Source organism: Homalodisca vitripennis, unplaced genomic scaffold (genome assembly GCF_021130785.1).
Source record: "Homalodisca vitripennis isolate AUS2020 unplaced genomic scaffold, UT_GWSS_2.1 ScUCBcl_5673;HRSCAF=12514, whole genome shotgun sequence".
NCBI lineage: Eukaryota > Metazoa > Arthropoda > Insecta > Hemiptera > Cicadellidae > Homalodisca > Homalodisca vitripennis.
Window position 1 is genome coordinate 16318 of NW_025781792.1, and position 16401 is coordinate 32718.

Sequence of the window (16401 nt, forward strand, 5' to 3'; positions counted from 1 at the left end):
GAATTTTGTTGACAGGTCTCAGTGCCAGTTACTGTGTTGAAGTCTCCTGACGGCAGTATCAAGCTGGAGGACAGTAACATCCCACAACAGCGTATGAATGCCCTCCATAGACCCAGGGGCAAAATGCGGGGTCCCATCCATCACAGACAGCCTGCGGTCGAACTATCTCTGGAGGATGCTGCTAAGAGGGTAGGAATAGTGAATTTGTAAAGAGCAGATGAAACTATTAAATCAAATAAAAATGTATCCTCATATCTTGTGTATATATATATAAGTAGATAGTAATATGGGGTTCCTGGCGCACTTTCGGAGCCGACCGAAAAGCAATGTAAAATACTGTTCAATGTACCATAAAGGAAGCTGAGAAATAACACAGCAAATCTCAATGAAAAATTAACCGAATCTACAGTCGTTCGTCTCCAAAAGCGATCGGTACATTACTATCTACTCTGTGGAATGAAAAATTAACCGAATCTGAGCTTCTACTTTCTTAAGCTGTGCTTTGTAAAATGTTGTCAAATCTGCTACGAATAAAGGATTTATCTTAATAAAATTTAATCAATTTAAAACATTTTTACTAAAAACATACTGTACTTTAATAAAAAACTTTTCTACTAAATAAACAACATGAACTCACCAAGCTCTCTTCAGTTTCTAGCATTTCAAAAACTTACAAAGAAAGACAATTTTAACGAGTTCAACGAATTACCAAAACATTTTAAAGAACAGTTGATACTTTCCTTAAATGATACAGAATTCAAAGAACTTGTAAAGTCTTTTGCAGAAAAAACGTCTAATGGAGTGTTTTACTATCGGCAAAAAACTAAAAAAGTAAGGGATTACATATTTAATATAATTACGAAAGATATTGAAAAGAAAGTAAAAAATAAACAAACAGAGAATTTTCATCATTTTTTTATGACATTTTTCCCATATTATACGTTCTTTCAAGATAATCAAGACTTAATTGATGAATTTCTTAGGAATTTTTGTGAGTATCAAGATTTATCAACACAATTCATTAAAGAGCATTATAGAATTTTTTCTTATAGAATATAGCCACATTTTGTGTGAAACAAAAGGTATTACTGTAGATAATATTCCATGTGATTCCTATGAAGAAAGACACCAACTATGGTTATCAAAACAGTACTATGACGTGGGGAGGGACTGCAAGTTTTAGAGTTAAGACTTTATTCTACAAAGTTAATTGTTATAATTTCTTTATCTTTAATAGTCTTCTTTCCAGTAACAATCAAGTGTAATTTTTCATTTTTGTTTAATTCTTTAATCTTTTTCTCATCCAAAACAGTCAAAAAATCTGTTCGGCAAGTGTACTTTACAATCTTCCAACTCGGCAATTATTGTAAACCCGAATTTATCTTTCATTTTCTCCAAATTCAAGATTCTATGTTTCTTCCTTTCTTCCAATTCATTTAACTTCTTATACTCTTTAAACTTACATTCTCCAATATCATTTAACTCCTTCAAGAACTCCATTTAAATAGAAAACATTCAAAGTCAAAAAGTGCAAAACCATTTCTCGGTCGACCTTTTCTCCTCCCTCTGTCTCTTTCTCTCTCCCTCTCTTTTTATGCCTATGACACGATCACTTCTGCCGTTTATAGGCTAGGATCTATATTCAGGCTAGAGAGAGAGAGAAGAGCGAGATACGGATAGAGAAATGGTTCCGGAATACGATCTGAATATTTCTGAACTTGGTGTTTCTCCGCTATGGCCACTCGCATTGAAACAGTTCAGAAGTAAACTTCCTAACCGACCAAACCGAATTCGTGGACATATATACTCAGCAACACAATACAACAGCCCATCGAGAAGTAAAAATTTAAGAAATTAATTTAAAATATAATTTGAACATTACAAGTAACAAAATGTACGCATATTTAAAATAGGTAAAATTATCTAACATTTTGAAAAAGAAAATGTTATAATAGTAAACGGGAACACAATTTTTATTCTTAAAAGAAAATCTGTATTACCGACATTTTAGTTCCGAAAGATTGCGCTGTGTGTATCAATGACAGTCGAGGTGTGCTACTACAGACCGACCATCACGATAATCGCTTCGCCTGCGTCATATCCGTAGTGATATCACGCCGTGAGAGGCGCAATCGTTGGTTTACAAGCACCATTTAGTTAAATAAATTTTTCTATCTAAATGGAGCGCGAAAAAATATCATGTCCGTTCTGCAAAAAAGAAATTTTAAGAAAAAACTATGATCGCCATTATAATTCTAAAAGTCATGAAAAAAACAAGCAAATTTACGATAATGAACTAAATTATTTAAGACAATGGGCTAGAGAAAATAAAATTGCCGATCACGAAAACATGTTTAATATTGAGAAATTACGTGAATTAAAGAGAAATTTCAAAGTTGAAAAGAAAAATCTCGACCTATTTAATGATGAAAAACTTCATTCAATAGCTGAAAAGTTGGCTATCGGTACTAACGATAAAACCAAGTCTGAAATGATCGAAGAAATTGATAAAACTCTTAAAGTAAAATCCGAAAATATCATTGATGTAGAAGTTTTATCCTCAATACACGGTCTTTTCAAGCAATACATTTTAACAAACTTGAACGACAATTCCATGTCAATTTACAAATATCTATCAATTATGAGGCCAGAAATTAAAAGTTTAATAGAAAAATTTCAAGAGAATGTTAAAAATATGAAAGGATATCTCTCTTTGGAATGTGAATACGAACGAACTTTAGTGAATGGTGAACCGCAAACATGTCTAATGTATTTTACTATCAAAGCAGACGAAATCTTTGACGTAAACGACTTTATTACTAAGCAATTTAATAAATTAACACATCGAGAACAAACGAATAATCCAAATAAAGGTTCCGGATGGACATTTAAAAGTTGTAAACAACTAGTTTTGAGCCTTAACAAACACGAAATGATGAATGCAGGATCATACATCGATTTACCAAAGAATATCAAAGATAAAAAAGCTTGTATAAATATAAAAAATAGAGATGATTTTTGCTTTATTTACTCAATAAGATGTGCTATTGAAAAACCAGAAAGAGACTGTGAACGTGTAAAGCAATACGAAAAATTTGTGAATGACGAAATATTTTCAGGTTTTGAGTATCCAATGTCTTTAAAAGATATACAAATATTTGAAAAACGAAGCTACAATTCCAAGTATAAGTATCCAACAATGTCTATCAATGTCTACAGTTTTGATGAAAATATTAACATTGTTCCGTTACAAATTTCTGAAAAATATGACGCTGAAACAAACATTGATTTATTGTATGTTAAACAAGATGATAAATCTCATTATGTTTTGATAACCGATTTAAATAAGCTTGTTTCTTCGCAGTTGTCTAAACATAAAGAAAAAAAATTTTTGTGTAGAAGATGTTTAAGCCATTTTTACAAATCTGGAGATTTAACAGATCACTTAGAAATTTGTAAAAATCATGAAGTTTGTAAGCCAATTATGCCATTTCCAGGTCAAACAACTAAATTTACTAATTATCAAAAGAAATTTAACCATCCGTACGTAATTTATATGGACTTTGAGAGCATATTAGAAAAAATTCCGACATGCAAGAACAATCCACAAAGATCGACTACAACCAAGATTCAGAGGCACATTCCTTATGGTTTTACTCTATATTTAGTGTCGAATGTGACCAATCGCATGTACAAACCGATATGTTATCGTGCCAAAAATGAAGAAGATTTGAAAAACGTCCCGACAAAATTGTTTGAAGAACTCAATAAATTATCGAAATACATAGCGAAAAAATATAATTCTAAGAACATGAAACCTATGAAATTGACAGAAGAAGAAGAAATTTCGTATCAAAATTCAAACGTTTGTCATATCTGTGAATGGTCTGCTTATGATGTTGGGTCAATTCAGTATGGTTTTACTCCTGATAGTTGGAAAGATAAGAGTTATAATAAAGTGAGAGATCATTGTCATTTAACCGGCAAGTTTCGAGGCGCAGCTCATGCATGTTGCAATCTAAATTTGAAATTTCCTCAGAATATTCCCGTTTTCTGCCACAATATGTCAAATTACGATACTCATTTGTACATAAAAGAATTGGCTAAACAATATGGAAATGTTGATTTGATTGCAAACACCGATGAAAAATATATAAATTATTCTGTAAATTCTGGATATGGCTATGAATTCGAAGGTGATAAGCCAAGAAAATTCATCAAGTTTTCGTTTGTAGACACGTTCAGATTCATGGCCTCGTCTATAGAAAAGTTAGCTAAAAATCTAAAGAGAGAAGACTTCAAACATACAAATCATTTTATACAAGATGGACTGAATGAGATAATAGAAAGACAGCCAAATGACGACGACGAGATTTTTAAAATTCTATCTGGAAAAGGAATATTTCCCTATGAATTTATCGACAGTATTGAAAAACTTGATTACACAGAAGAATTGAGAATTCAAGATTTCTATTCACTTTTGACAGATGAGAGCATATCTGAGAAAGATTTTCAACACTACTTAAATGTTTGGAACAAATTAAAAGAGAAAAATCTAGGAAATTACTCTGATCTCTATAACATTCAAGATGTTCTATTGCTCGCTGATATCTTTGAAAATTTTAGGAATATTTGTTTGAATTGCTATAAGCTTGATCCAGCACACTATCTAACAGCTCCCAGTCTCGCATGGGACGCAATGTTAAAATTAACGAAGATAGAATTACAATTAATTAGTGATTATAATATGTATTTGATGATCGAAAAAGGTATTCGCGGAGGCATTTCTCAATGTATTAAACGATATGTGAAAGCAAATAACAAATATTTAAAAGATTTTGATAAGACAAAGCCCGAAAACTATTTACTCTATCTCGATGCAAACAACCTTTATGGGTATGGTCTTATGCAAAAACTGCCGTTTAGTGATATCAAGTGGATGGATCCTAAAACGTATACAAAAGAAGAGTGGCAAGAAACAATTTTAGAACTCACTGGCGACGAAGATTATGGCTATATTCTCGAAGTCGATCTTGGATATCCAACAAATTTACACGAACATCACAAGGATTTACCTCTTGCTCCCGAACATTATAAAAACAAACTTTGCACAACTCTACTGGATAAAACTGAATACGTTGTTCATTCGAGAAATTTGAAGTTCTATTTGGAACAAGGTATGATTTTGAAACATGTGAATAGAGTTATTGCATTCGATCAGAAGCCTTTTATGAAAGAATACATTGATTTTAACACAAACATGAGAACCAAAGCTACAAGCGACTTTGAAAAGGACTTTTATAAGCTGATGAACAACTCAGTTTTTGGAAAATCTATGGAAAATGTGAGAAACAGATGTGATATTAAGCTTGGAAATGAAGAATTTTCAATGAAACAAGCTAAGAAAACAAATTTCAAATGCTTTAACATCTTTGACGACAACTGTATAGCGAGTCACATGTACAAACAAAAGGTTAAATTTAACAAACCGATTTACATAGGATTTTCAGTTCTCGACCTCTCAAAATTGCTAATGTACGAGTTTTATTACAACAAATTAAAGAAGTTTGATCCAGATTTGAATCTGTGTTACATGGATACAGACAGTTATTTTCTAGAATTGAAACGAGATCCTTTTAAAATTATTAAAGAAAATATAGATGACTTTGATACAAGTGATTATCCAAAAGATCATGAATGTTTCACTACTAAAAATAAGAAGGTAATAGGGAAATTCAAAGATGAGTTAAATAGCGAAGTTTTAGAAGAATTTTGTGGTTTAAGGTCTAAGATGTACTCGTACAAATATCTAGATAAAAACCCAGTTAGGTGTAAAGGAATTAAGAGAAGCGTTGTAAATAAAACAATAAATATCGAAAACTTGAAGAGATGTTTGTTCGAAGATAAAGAAGAATTTAGGGAGATGACAGTCATCAAAAGTTATAAACATGAGTTGTACACTGTTACCATAAACAAGCTGGCACTGAACGCTAAAGATGATAAGAGAATTGTCCTAGAAAATAAGATCGATACAGTACCGTATGGCTATAAAAATGAAGCAAAATCTGATATATTAGACGAATTAAATAAACTTGGAAACTTTGATATGTAAATGGAAGATGATTTAATTCACTGTCACAAGTGTAAAAAGAAAACGAAAAATATAGATTCAAAAAATCGTTCAAACTCAAAATGGATTGTATAGAATTGCTGCAAAATGTTCAAAATGTAAGACAAACAAGAGTAAGTTTATAAAGAATCCAAATCCAAAACCTGTTAAGCAAGAATTGAAGACTAAAGATGAGATAGAGATTGAAGCTCGAGAAATTCATGCACCAGTACGAAGAAAGTTTAAAAAGAGAAAAATTATAACATTAGGAATTGACGATTTATGGGCAGCAGATTTAGTTATAATGTCTAACTATTCGGATCAAAATGATGGATTCAAGTATATGTTAAATGTTTTTGATACTTTCTCAAAATATGCTTGGTCAAGAGCTATCAAAAGAAAAAACGGTAAAGATGTTTCAAAAGCCTTCGAAGATATAGTAAAAGATGCCATAAGGATCAATCACAAACCTCCTAACCTACTTCATACAGATAAGGGTTTAGAGTTTAAAAATAAAGAATTTAACGATGTTTTGAGGAAATACAACATTAAGATTTATCATACTGAAAACGAAGAGAAATCAAGTATTGTAGAGAGATATAACAGAACTCAAAATGAAAGAATGAAGGTTCTTTTTGAGATTAATAAAAACTTTAAATGGATCGATATTCTTCAAGAAATAGTAAAGAAATATAACGATACTGTTCATAGCACAATCAAAATGAAACCGAAAGACGTAGATAAGGATGCTGAAAAGGAGTTATTAGAGACCGTTTTCAAGTATGTTCCACCTGAAATTCACACGAAAACTAAATTTAAAGTCAATGATCATGTAAGAATTGTTAGTAAAAAACAAACATTTTCGAACAAATATAAGAACAATTGGTCAAGAGAAATCTTTGTGATTTATCAAATTAATAACACAGATCCTGTAACTTATAGTATAAAAGATTTAAATAATGAAGAAATAACCGGAAAGTTTTATGAATATGAATTGAAGAAGTCAAAACTGTAATATAAATTTTCTATATATAAATGGCGCATCAAAAGAAATGTACAAAGTGCAAAGAATTTAAAGATTTAAATGAATTTTATAAAGATAAAAATAGGAAAGATGGAATGCATTATAATTGCAAAGATTGTGAAAGGGAATATCATAAAGAATTATATGATAAAATAGAAAAATTAACTTTGGAAGATAAAGAATGTCTTAAATGTAAAGAAACTAAAAAAATTTCAGAGTTTAATAGTGATCACTATAGTAGAGATAAGAAAGACTCATATTGTAAAGATTGTGTAAAGAAGAATCACCATAGATTATATTATGAAGATACTCAATGTGAATGTGGAAGAACTATAAAATGGTTAAATAATTATCAAAAACATTTACAAACAAAATATCATAATTCAAGAGTTTAACATTTTCATCGTGTAATAATTTTTTCTATATAAATGGAGTCTCAAAAGAAATGTACAAAGTGTCAAGAAGAGAATAGAAAAGACTGTTATTGTAAGGAATTATACGTTAAAATGGACAAATTAACTTTAGAAGAAAAAAATTGTTACTTTTGTAAAGAAATTAAAAATATTTCTGAATTTAATAACTGGCAGTATAGTAAAGATAGAAAAGATGCTTTTTGCAAAGATTGTGCTAAAAAAATTTTCAGCGAAAGTTATAAAAACGAAATGCCTTGTGAATATGAAAAAAAAAATTCTACGATGGTTACCTAGTTATGCTAAACATTTACAAACAAAATATAATAAATCGAGAGTTTTTAGTAAAATTTAGAAACATTTTCATCGTGTAATTTAGATATTCTATAAATCAGTCGAGATTCTGCCATATTTGTAGTAAAATGATTTCCGTTGTATAAAATATTCAAAGATTCTTTCATTTGGTTATACAGATTGATAGAATTTGGTTCGTCATCAATGAACAAAATCTCTAATTCAGGATAATTTATTTTTAGATGTTTTAATCGGTTTGGTATTTCTCGTTTCTGAGCTCTGATAACGTAATAAGGCCATTCCCACATGTGATTCTTCTTAATTAACACAAAAACATGGTGTTTTTTCTTATCAAAATCTTTACATACCATATCTCTCTTCATTAATTCCATTCGCAATTCTTGATTCTCTATTTTCAATGATTTCATTTCATCTTTAATTTGTAACTGTTTTATTTCATCTTTTAACTGCTTATTTTCGTTTTCAAGTTTGTACTCGCCATATTTTCTAATACTCGGTAAAACTTCTTCTAAAACCCAATTTTGAAACGTTTCTGCAATCTTCATTTTAGATTTCAGTATTAAAGAATATATGCCCGGTTCATTAATAAAAATAGTGTTTTTTTGAAAGTTTGAAGGTAAGAACGATTCGTTCCCCCCTTCTGAATCTATGTTATCGAAGCTTTTTTTATATTTTTCTTTAACGTGATCTCTAATCGCTTTCATCGTATTTTTAAATTCCAATATTTCTGCAATATCTTTTGCTTTAAACCAAAATTCATTATTATCATCGACAATTGTAAAGATATGTTTGTTTTCAAATCTAAGTTGATTATTTATTAGATCTACAACTGTCTCCATTTAGATAGAAAAAAAAATTTAACTAGTAATTTTTATTTTGAGAATAAAGCCCAGATTCATTGATAAAAACAGTGTCAGGATGAAGATTTTGAAAGGGTCTATGGCATAGACTCTTGTAATTTATACATTCAAAAGTTGTTTTCTTGAAAATTTGAAGGTAAGAACGATTCGTTCCCCCCTTGATTCATCATTCTTTCGACAATCTTAAATAAATTGTTGTTTTACTCTCATTATTTAATAAATTTCCCTCAGAGTCTTGTATAGTTAGAACGATTTTTTGAATTCTTTTAATATTTTTTCTAATTGGAATATAATCGATTTCATTTGGTTTTTTCACTGATTTTTGATCCATAAGCAACATTTGGGAAAAAAGTGTACAAAATTTCCGATTCTTTGTGTAAATGTTCGGTATGATTTTCAAAACTAGGTTCAACGAGATTACAATGTACTTCAATTACATCGAACAGTCTAAATTTTGGCGTTTTATTTCCTAAATATACCTGATTTGGCTCAATAGTTTCTTGAACAAACCCTAATAAATCTACAATAATTGCTGAAAACATTATTCTTACTGGTGATTTTATTTGAATTTTATTAGAGAGATAATTTTTTTGCATTTCAAACTTGTTTTCGTCAAAGTTTAAAGATTTATCTGATTGTTTGAATGTTTTCAGATAATTTTTAAGGGAATTTTTAATTTGATCGAAAGTATAATATCCTTTGTTTAAACCATAATATTTTGTTATGTTCTTCTCACTAAATCCTATACAATAAGGAGAACTTTCACTAATATTTATTACAAAATTGTCAGAATAAAAACCGCTTAAACCGATGAAATAATTTGATTCTTCCTCTAAGTGTATAGGATGTTCCAAGTTTAAAAATAATTGAGAGCTTTCTGAAGTCAACTTGAACAGCTTCATTTTCGCAAGCGTTGCTTCAAGATGAAAATCTTCTATTTAAATGGAGAAAGAAATTTTTAAAGCAAAAAGATCAGATAAAACTTCAAACGTTTGAAGAAAGTAAGAAAGATCAACCAATCAGATTGTTAATTGTTGGTTCAAGTGGATGTGGAAAAACAACTTTATTATTGAATTTTATCTACAATAGGTTGATTCCTTATTCCAATTTGTATGTTTTTAGTAAATCTTTAGAACAAGACGCATACAAAAAATTACAAGAAAGATTTGAAAATATTGAGAAAAACTTAAACAAAAAAATATCACATTTTTATAATGCTTCCGAGGACATAGTTCACTTAAGCGAATGTAAACCAAATTCTTTAATCGTTTTTGATGATTGTATTTTGGAAAATCAGGACGTTATTAAGGAATATTTCGTAATGTCTCGTCACAAAAACATATCTTGTATCTATCTTTCCCAATGCTTTTCAAAGGTTGATAAACAAGTTATAAGAAATAACCTGAATATGTTGTGTATTTTTAAGCAAGATGATCACTATTCGAGAAAGATTTATAACAATTATGTGGGATCTGATATGAGTTTTAACCACTTTATTGAGTTATGTGATAAAATTTGGAAGGAAGACTACGGATTTTTAACTATTAATCTAACTTTGAAGCCAGAAGTGGTAAATATTTGAATAAATTTTCCAATATAAACGTGTGATAATCTAGTTGTTTTCATGTTTTTACGTTCACGTTTACGTTTCGTGTTCTCGTTTTTACGTTCCACGTTCACGTTTTACGTTCCACGTTCACGTTCCACGGTCACGTTCATGTTTCACGGTTCGTGTTCACATTTTACGTTTCACGTTCACGTTTTACGTTTCACGTTCACGTTTTACGTTTCACGTTCACGTTTTACGGTTCACGGTCGTGTTTCACGTTCCACGTTCACGTTTTACGTTCCGTGTTCACGTTTCGTGTTCACGTTTCCACGTTCCACGTTTACGTTTCAAAATTTTCCTAAATAAATGGCGAACGTAACTTCAGAAGAAGCAAAAAAACTTGATCAAATAGAAAAGAAATTAATCAAAGAATTTAAAGAACAGATTCGAATTGATGAAAAAGAACAAGAATTTATTCAAAAAATTAATCAACCTGTAACTTTTGCAATAAAAAACGTTGAGGGCAAAATTGAAAATGTTTTAAGTGATAATCAAAATTTGATGAATTTGGTTTAAGTTGTACGACAATTTGCTGATATTTCGATACCAGAATCTGAGTTTGAATTGCCAAAATTACCATCTTCAACACCATTTAGACCTCGAATCATTGAAGACTCTACCATAGTTGAACCAATAAGTCCTGGAACAACGGATATAATAATTGGTGAAATTGGTAAAAAATTTCTTCCTAGAGCAAAGGATGATAAATTTGGTTTGTATTGGGACAGAAAAAAGAAAAGTTTTATGATTGGAAATTTGCCCGTGAATTTTGAGCATAATGATATCATTATTAAAGATAAAACATATAAAGGAACTCAAGGTTTATGGAGATTATTAACAGGCACTGATGTTCCAAAAGATAATTTATATTCTGAAGAAGATTTGAAAAAGTATACAGAAATTTTATGGGAATCTGACTCAATTTACAAAAATAATGATCCATCAACTAAGAAACCAAAGTCAAGTAAAGGTAAAAAATATCTCAATTTGATTAAACCAATTTGGGAAAAAAGAATCGAAGGATCAGGTGTAAGAAAATACAGTGATAATAAGATTGAATACAGATATATCGACGATTTGACAAAACTCGATGGAATTATAAATTATATTTATGCTCAAGAAAAGGCTGGAAACAACAATTTTTTGAACGAAAAGAAAGCGATTAAAGATTTTATTTCGAACAAACTTGATGAAATGATTGAAAAACCTGATGGAATTAAATATTTTAAAACGAGTTTTGCCGGCAATAAGTTCATCTATGATTGAGGGTAGTGGACTTTTGAATGATTTTATCAACAATTTACCTTTTGAATTACACGTACCAACTTATCAGTATCTGGGGCCTGGCACAAAACTCGAAAAAAGACTAAAAAGAGGAGATCCTGGTATAAATAAATTAGATCAAGCTGCTATGGAACACGATATTTTTTATGCAAAACATAGAGACACAAATTCCAGACATATCGCAGATAAAGTTTTGCAAGATAAGGCAATGGATAGATTTTTATCAAAAGATGCTAGTTTAGGTGAAAGATTTGTTGCGCTTCCAACAGCTGGAGCAATGTTTTTGAAGAGAAAACTAGGAATGGGAATCGAAGAGAACTTGAAATTTTAACTATATAAATGGAGGTGAATGTAAATTTCAGCAAAAATCAGAAAGAAAAAATAAAATCCGCTTTTAAGAAGAAAATACCCGTTAGTATTCAATTTAAAATAGATCAACTAAAAAATGGCGAAGATAAGATATTTTTAACAAATAGACAATACAATAAACTCGAAAAACATAAGAAAAACAATAAAGGAACCAGAATAGAATTTTCTTATAATCAGTTGAAAGAACTCAAAAATGGTGGACTTTTGAAAGATTTATTAGATTTTGGAGAAAATATTCCAGTTGTTAAAAATGTTGTTCCTTATGTTCGTAAAGCTGCTCCAATCGTTAAAAAGGATGTGATTCCTATTGTTCGAAACATTTTAAATTGGTTAGATAAAGAGTTGGAAGATGTTACAGGATCTGGATTAGATGAAAAAACTTTGAATTACGTGAAATCAAACATCGGAAAAAAAATTTGAACCCTTAACATTCGGAGAATTGGAAGAAATCTGCAAAAACATTAAACATTTTAGAGGAATTTTTATGCGCGATACATTACCTGAAAAAGTTAAGAAATTTGAATGTGGAATTGTGAATTTAGACTCGATTATGGGAAGTGGAACGCATTGGGTTTGTTATTATAAGAATGATAAGAATGCCTGTTATTTTGATTCGTATGGAAGAATTGAGGACAAACCGCCGATAGAATTGATCAAATATTTGAAAAAATCAAGCGTCTACTACAATGACTCTCAGATTCAAGACTATAACGATCCCCCAATTTGTGGACATTTGTGTATTTTTGTTTTGAATGAACTGAGTACTGGTAAAGATTTTAAAGAAGTTGTTAACAAATTATTGCTTAATAAATATGGATTCACAAAATATTTTTGACGTATTTGGAACACAAATTATTCAAAATGTAGATAATAGTTTGAATTTTGATAGTTTGAGAAATGAGTTTGATAACAAGTTAGAAAATGTATTACAAAACCTTCCAGATTCAGATATGTTTGCTGTCGAGATTGAAGATTTTAAAGCAGAATATGATAACAAACTTGCAAATTTCATGAGTTCAAATGAAGTTGCTGATAAAATAAAAACATTGGAAAAAGAAGTTGATGATGGTGTAAAAAAATTATTTACCAATTTAATGTCTCATATCGAAAAAGCTGATAAAATTACTGAAGCGATCAAAGTTGAAAAGAATTATGTTAGTTTGGCTAATAAAAAAAGAATTGTCGGTGTTCGACCTGGTATTGACAAACATGATGTTGTTGTTAAAGAACAAATTTTAAAACCTCTAAAATTATCAGAAAACATCGATATTGTTGATTTACATGATCCGAATGTTAAAAATGCCTTAGATTTTAAAGGAAAAAGAATTAGCGGTGTTAGTAAAGGAATTAATCCATTTGATGTTGTTGTAATGATTCAATTAGAAGATCCTATTAAAATGTTTAATGAACTAAAACAAAATTATGAGAATCATAAACAGCATGTTAAAGATTTTACAACAGAAGTCTATGAAAAACTTGAAGCGAGAAGTAAAAGATCTATAGAAAATTGTGATGAAAAATTTACAAATTTTGAGGAAAATTTCAATCTATATAAAGGCGATCTTTATGGAAAAATAACAAACTTTTTGGAACATTTCGCTAAATTTCAAGAGGGTTTTAATGAAACCGATAGAAAAAATGGTGAAGTTTTTAAAAGAGTAGTTACTAATCAATCTTTACTTCATGATAAATTAATTAAACTAGAAGATAACTTTGGCGAAATTAATGAAAAAGTTATAAAAAATAAGCAGTCTTTTGATAAGTTTAGTTTAGATGCCACAAAAACTTTTGAGAATATTGATCATAAACTCGTTGAATACAACGATTTATATCTCGATAAAGTAAATAAACTAGAAGAAAACTTTAATAAATTTAAAGAAGATGTTAATAAATCTTTTGAAAACATTGATAACAGATTTAATGGATTAGGCGGCTATGATGACTAATTTTCCTTATATAAATGGCGCTCATATATTGTGTGAGATGTAAAGAAAAAACTGCAACAAATGATATAAAATACTATGCAAACATCAATGGAGTTAAGAGAATTTCTGGAAAATGTGCTGAATGTAACGCAAAAAAGAGCCAATTTATAAAAACTTGATTTTGAAATTTTTTCCTAATAAATAGAGATGGCGGGACATTACAGTGCTTTCGATCTTTTTATCATGCAACACGAAAGAGATTTGAAAAAAGAACATTGGGATGACATTTCTCAAAAATATGAATTATCCGAAGATATGATGAGATTATACGTAAACAAATTGAATTGGTATAACATTGCTAAATATCAAACTTTATCATCAGAGTTCATTCAAGAAAATATACATTATCAATTAAAAGATCATATGTCTGTTCTTTGTCTCTATCAACACTTGAGTATAAAGTTTTTGGATGAAAATAAAGATACAGTTGATTGGAACAATATTATAGATAGCGGTTACTATCCTGTGCAGATTTTATTGAAATATGTGACCGAGATCGCAAAATTTAAGGAAGAGAATCCTGAATATGACGAAGTAGATCATTAAAAATGACTCTAATCTTTTTAATTATTTTACTAAAATTTATATCTTTTCTTATAAAAAACGTACATTAGATCGATGAAAAAATGATACACGATGTTTAAAATTTCTAAATTTTCTCTTATTAAATGGCGGACTACAGAAAATATGCTAGTGATATTGAAAGGGCGGAGTTTAAAAATTTCTATCCAATTAGTAAACAACATTTGAATGAACCGAATAAAAGAACTGAGTTTAATATTGATTTTGGAGATAACTTTTGCTCGTCTAACTTCCAGTTTTATATTTCTGGAACTTTAACAAAACAAGATGGTCAAGCATATCTTGGAACTGATAATGTTAGATTAATCGATAATTTTATACCGTTTTTATTTTCTAAGATTGAAGTAAGAAAACACAATAAATTGATAGAAGAAGTCGAAAACTGTGGCCAATTAAGCACAATTAAAGGAACTATTTCGTATTCAAAAAGTGATGTTATTTCTCAAACTTCTAATGGCTTTGAATCAGATTTTTAAATTTGGTGTTTTTGAAGCAGCTGGAAATTTATCTCATTTTGGATTAGGATTTTTTGAAAATGTTACTATTCCGATCTATAAAGGAGGATTTTATCTAAGTTTTATAAGAGCAGAAGACGATGATGTGATTCTGAAGACTGCAACTGGAAATGTTATGCCTGTTGATGGAAAAATAACAATTACAGATTTTTTTATTAGAGTTCCAATGATTGATTATAAAACCACGAGTAAAATTAGGTTGATTGATGAAATTACAAAAAGTCAAAACATTATGTTTAATTTTCTAGATTGGCAACAATTGGTATTGAACAAAAAGGTATTTCCGGAACAACTTATTCGTTCGATATCACAAATATTTATAGAAATATCTTCAATCCCAAGTTCGTTATCATCGGTTTTCAAACAGATAGACAGAATAATCAAGAAAAAAATCCTTCAAAGTTTGATAGTTTGGATGTAAAAAATATCAGAGTAAAATTGAACGGTTCTTATTATCCAGATGAATTACAAAATTTAAACATTTCCGGAGGTCTTTTCAGAATCATGTATCAGATGTATCAAGATTTTAAGAAAGTTTACTGTAATAATAAGGAAATGTATTACAATCCTAAAGAATTTTTAGCGAATAGACCTATTTATGTCATTGATACAACAAAGAGTATGACAAATATTTCTGGTTCAAAGAACGATATAATTATCAATATGGATTTTCAAAAAGCTGTTACAAACGCGATTTGTTATGTTGTTGTGGTTTCTGAGAAATTTTTAGCCTATGATGTGATTAAGAACGATATTAGAGAAATTCAGTAGTTAATGATGTTCATATTATTCTCTTTCATTCCTTCTAATATTTCAAAATATACTCTTTCGCCACTGAAAAATCCCGATTTCTCCCGTAATAATCTTTATAATCGTACACATAATATCCTAAATAGTTGTACAATAGAATGAAATTATTTCTATTTATCTCTGTTGTAGAAATGTAAACACAAACATTTGCGCTGAAAAATTTATATCTCGGCAGACTTAGTTCCATAATCTCCATTTATAAAAAATCTTTTTGTTTAAATGGAAGAGTATAATGCCAACTGTTACAAGTGTTATAATAGAGGAGAAATTATTGATAAAAAATATTTAGTTTGTAGAGATTGTAATTTAATTTTGTACGAAAGACCTAAACCTAAGAAATTTCGAAATAAACTAACACATTTGAATAATCTGCTTATGAAATTGCAATATGGAGACAAGAAGCAAACAAAATTTGTTACAGAATTTAGAAAACAGAATAAAAATTTTTACTTATCTCTTGGAACCATTGACAAAATTATTTTCCTTTTCAAAGAATACATTAGGTTTGTAGGTATCGATACACACGTTT

General features: G+C 29.5%; 1 pseudogene; it reads left to right on the plus strand.

The window, feature by feature from the left end:
• Positions 1–16401, plus strand: part of LOC124373484 — a 43529-nt pseudogene that overhangs the window by 8382 nt on the left and 18746 nt on the right.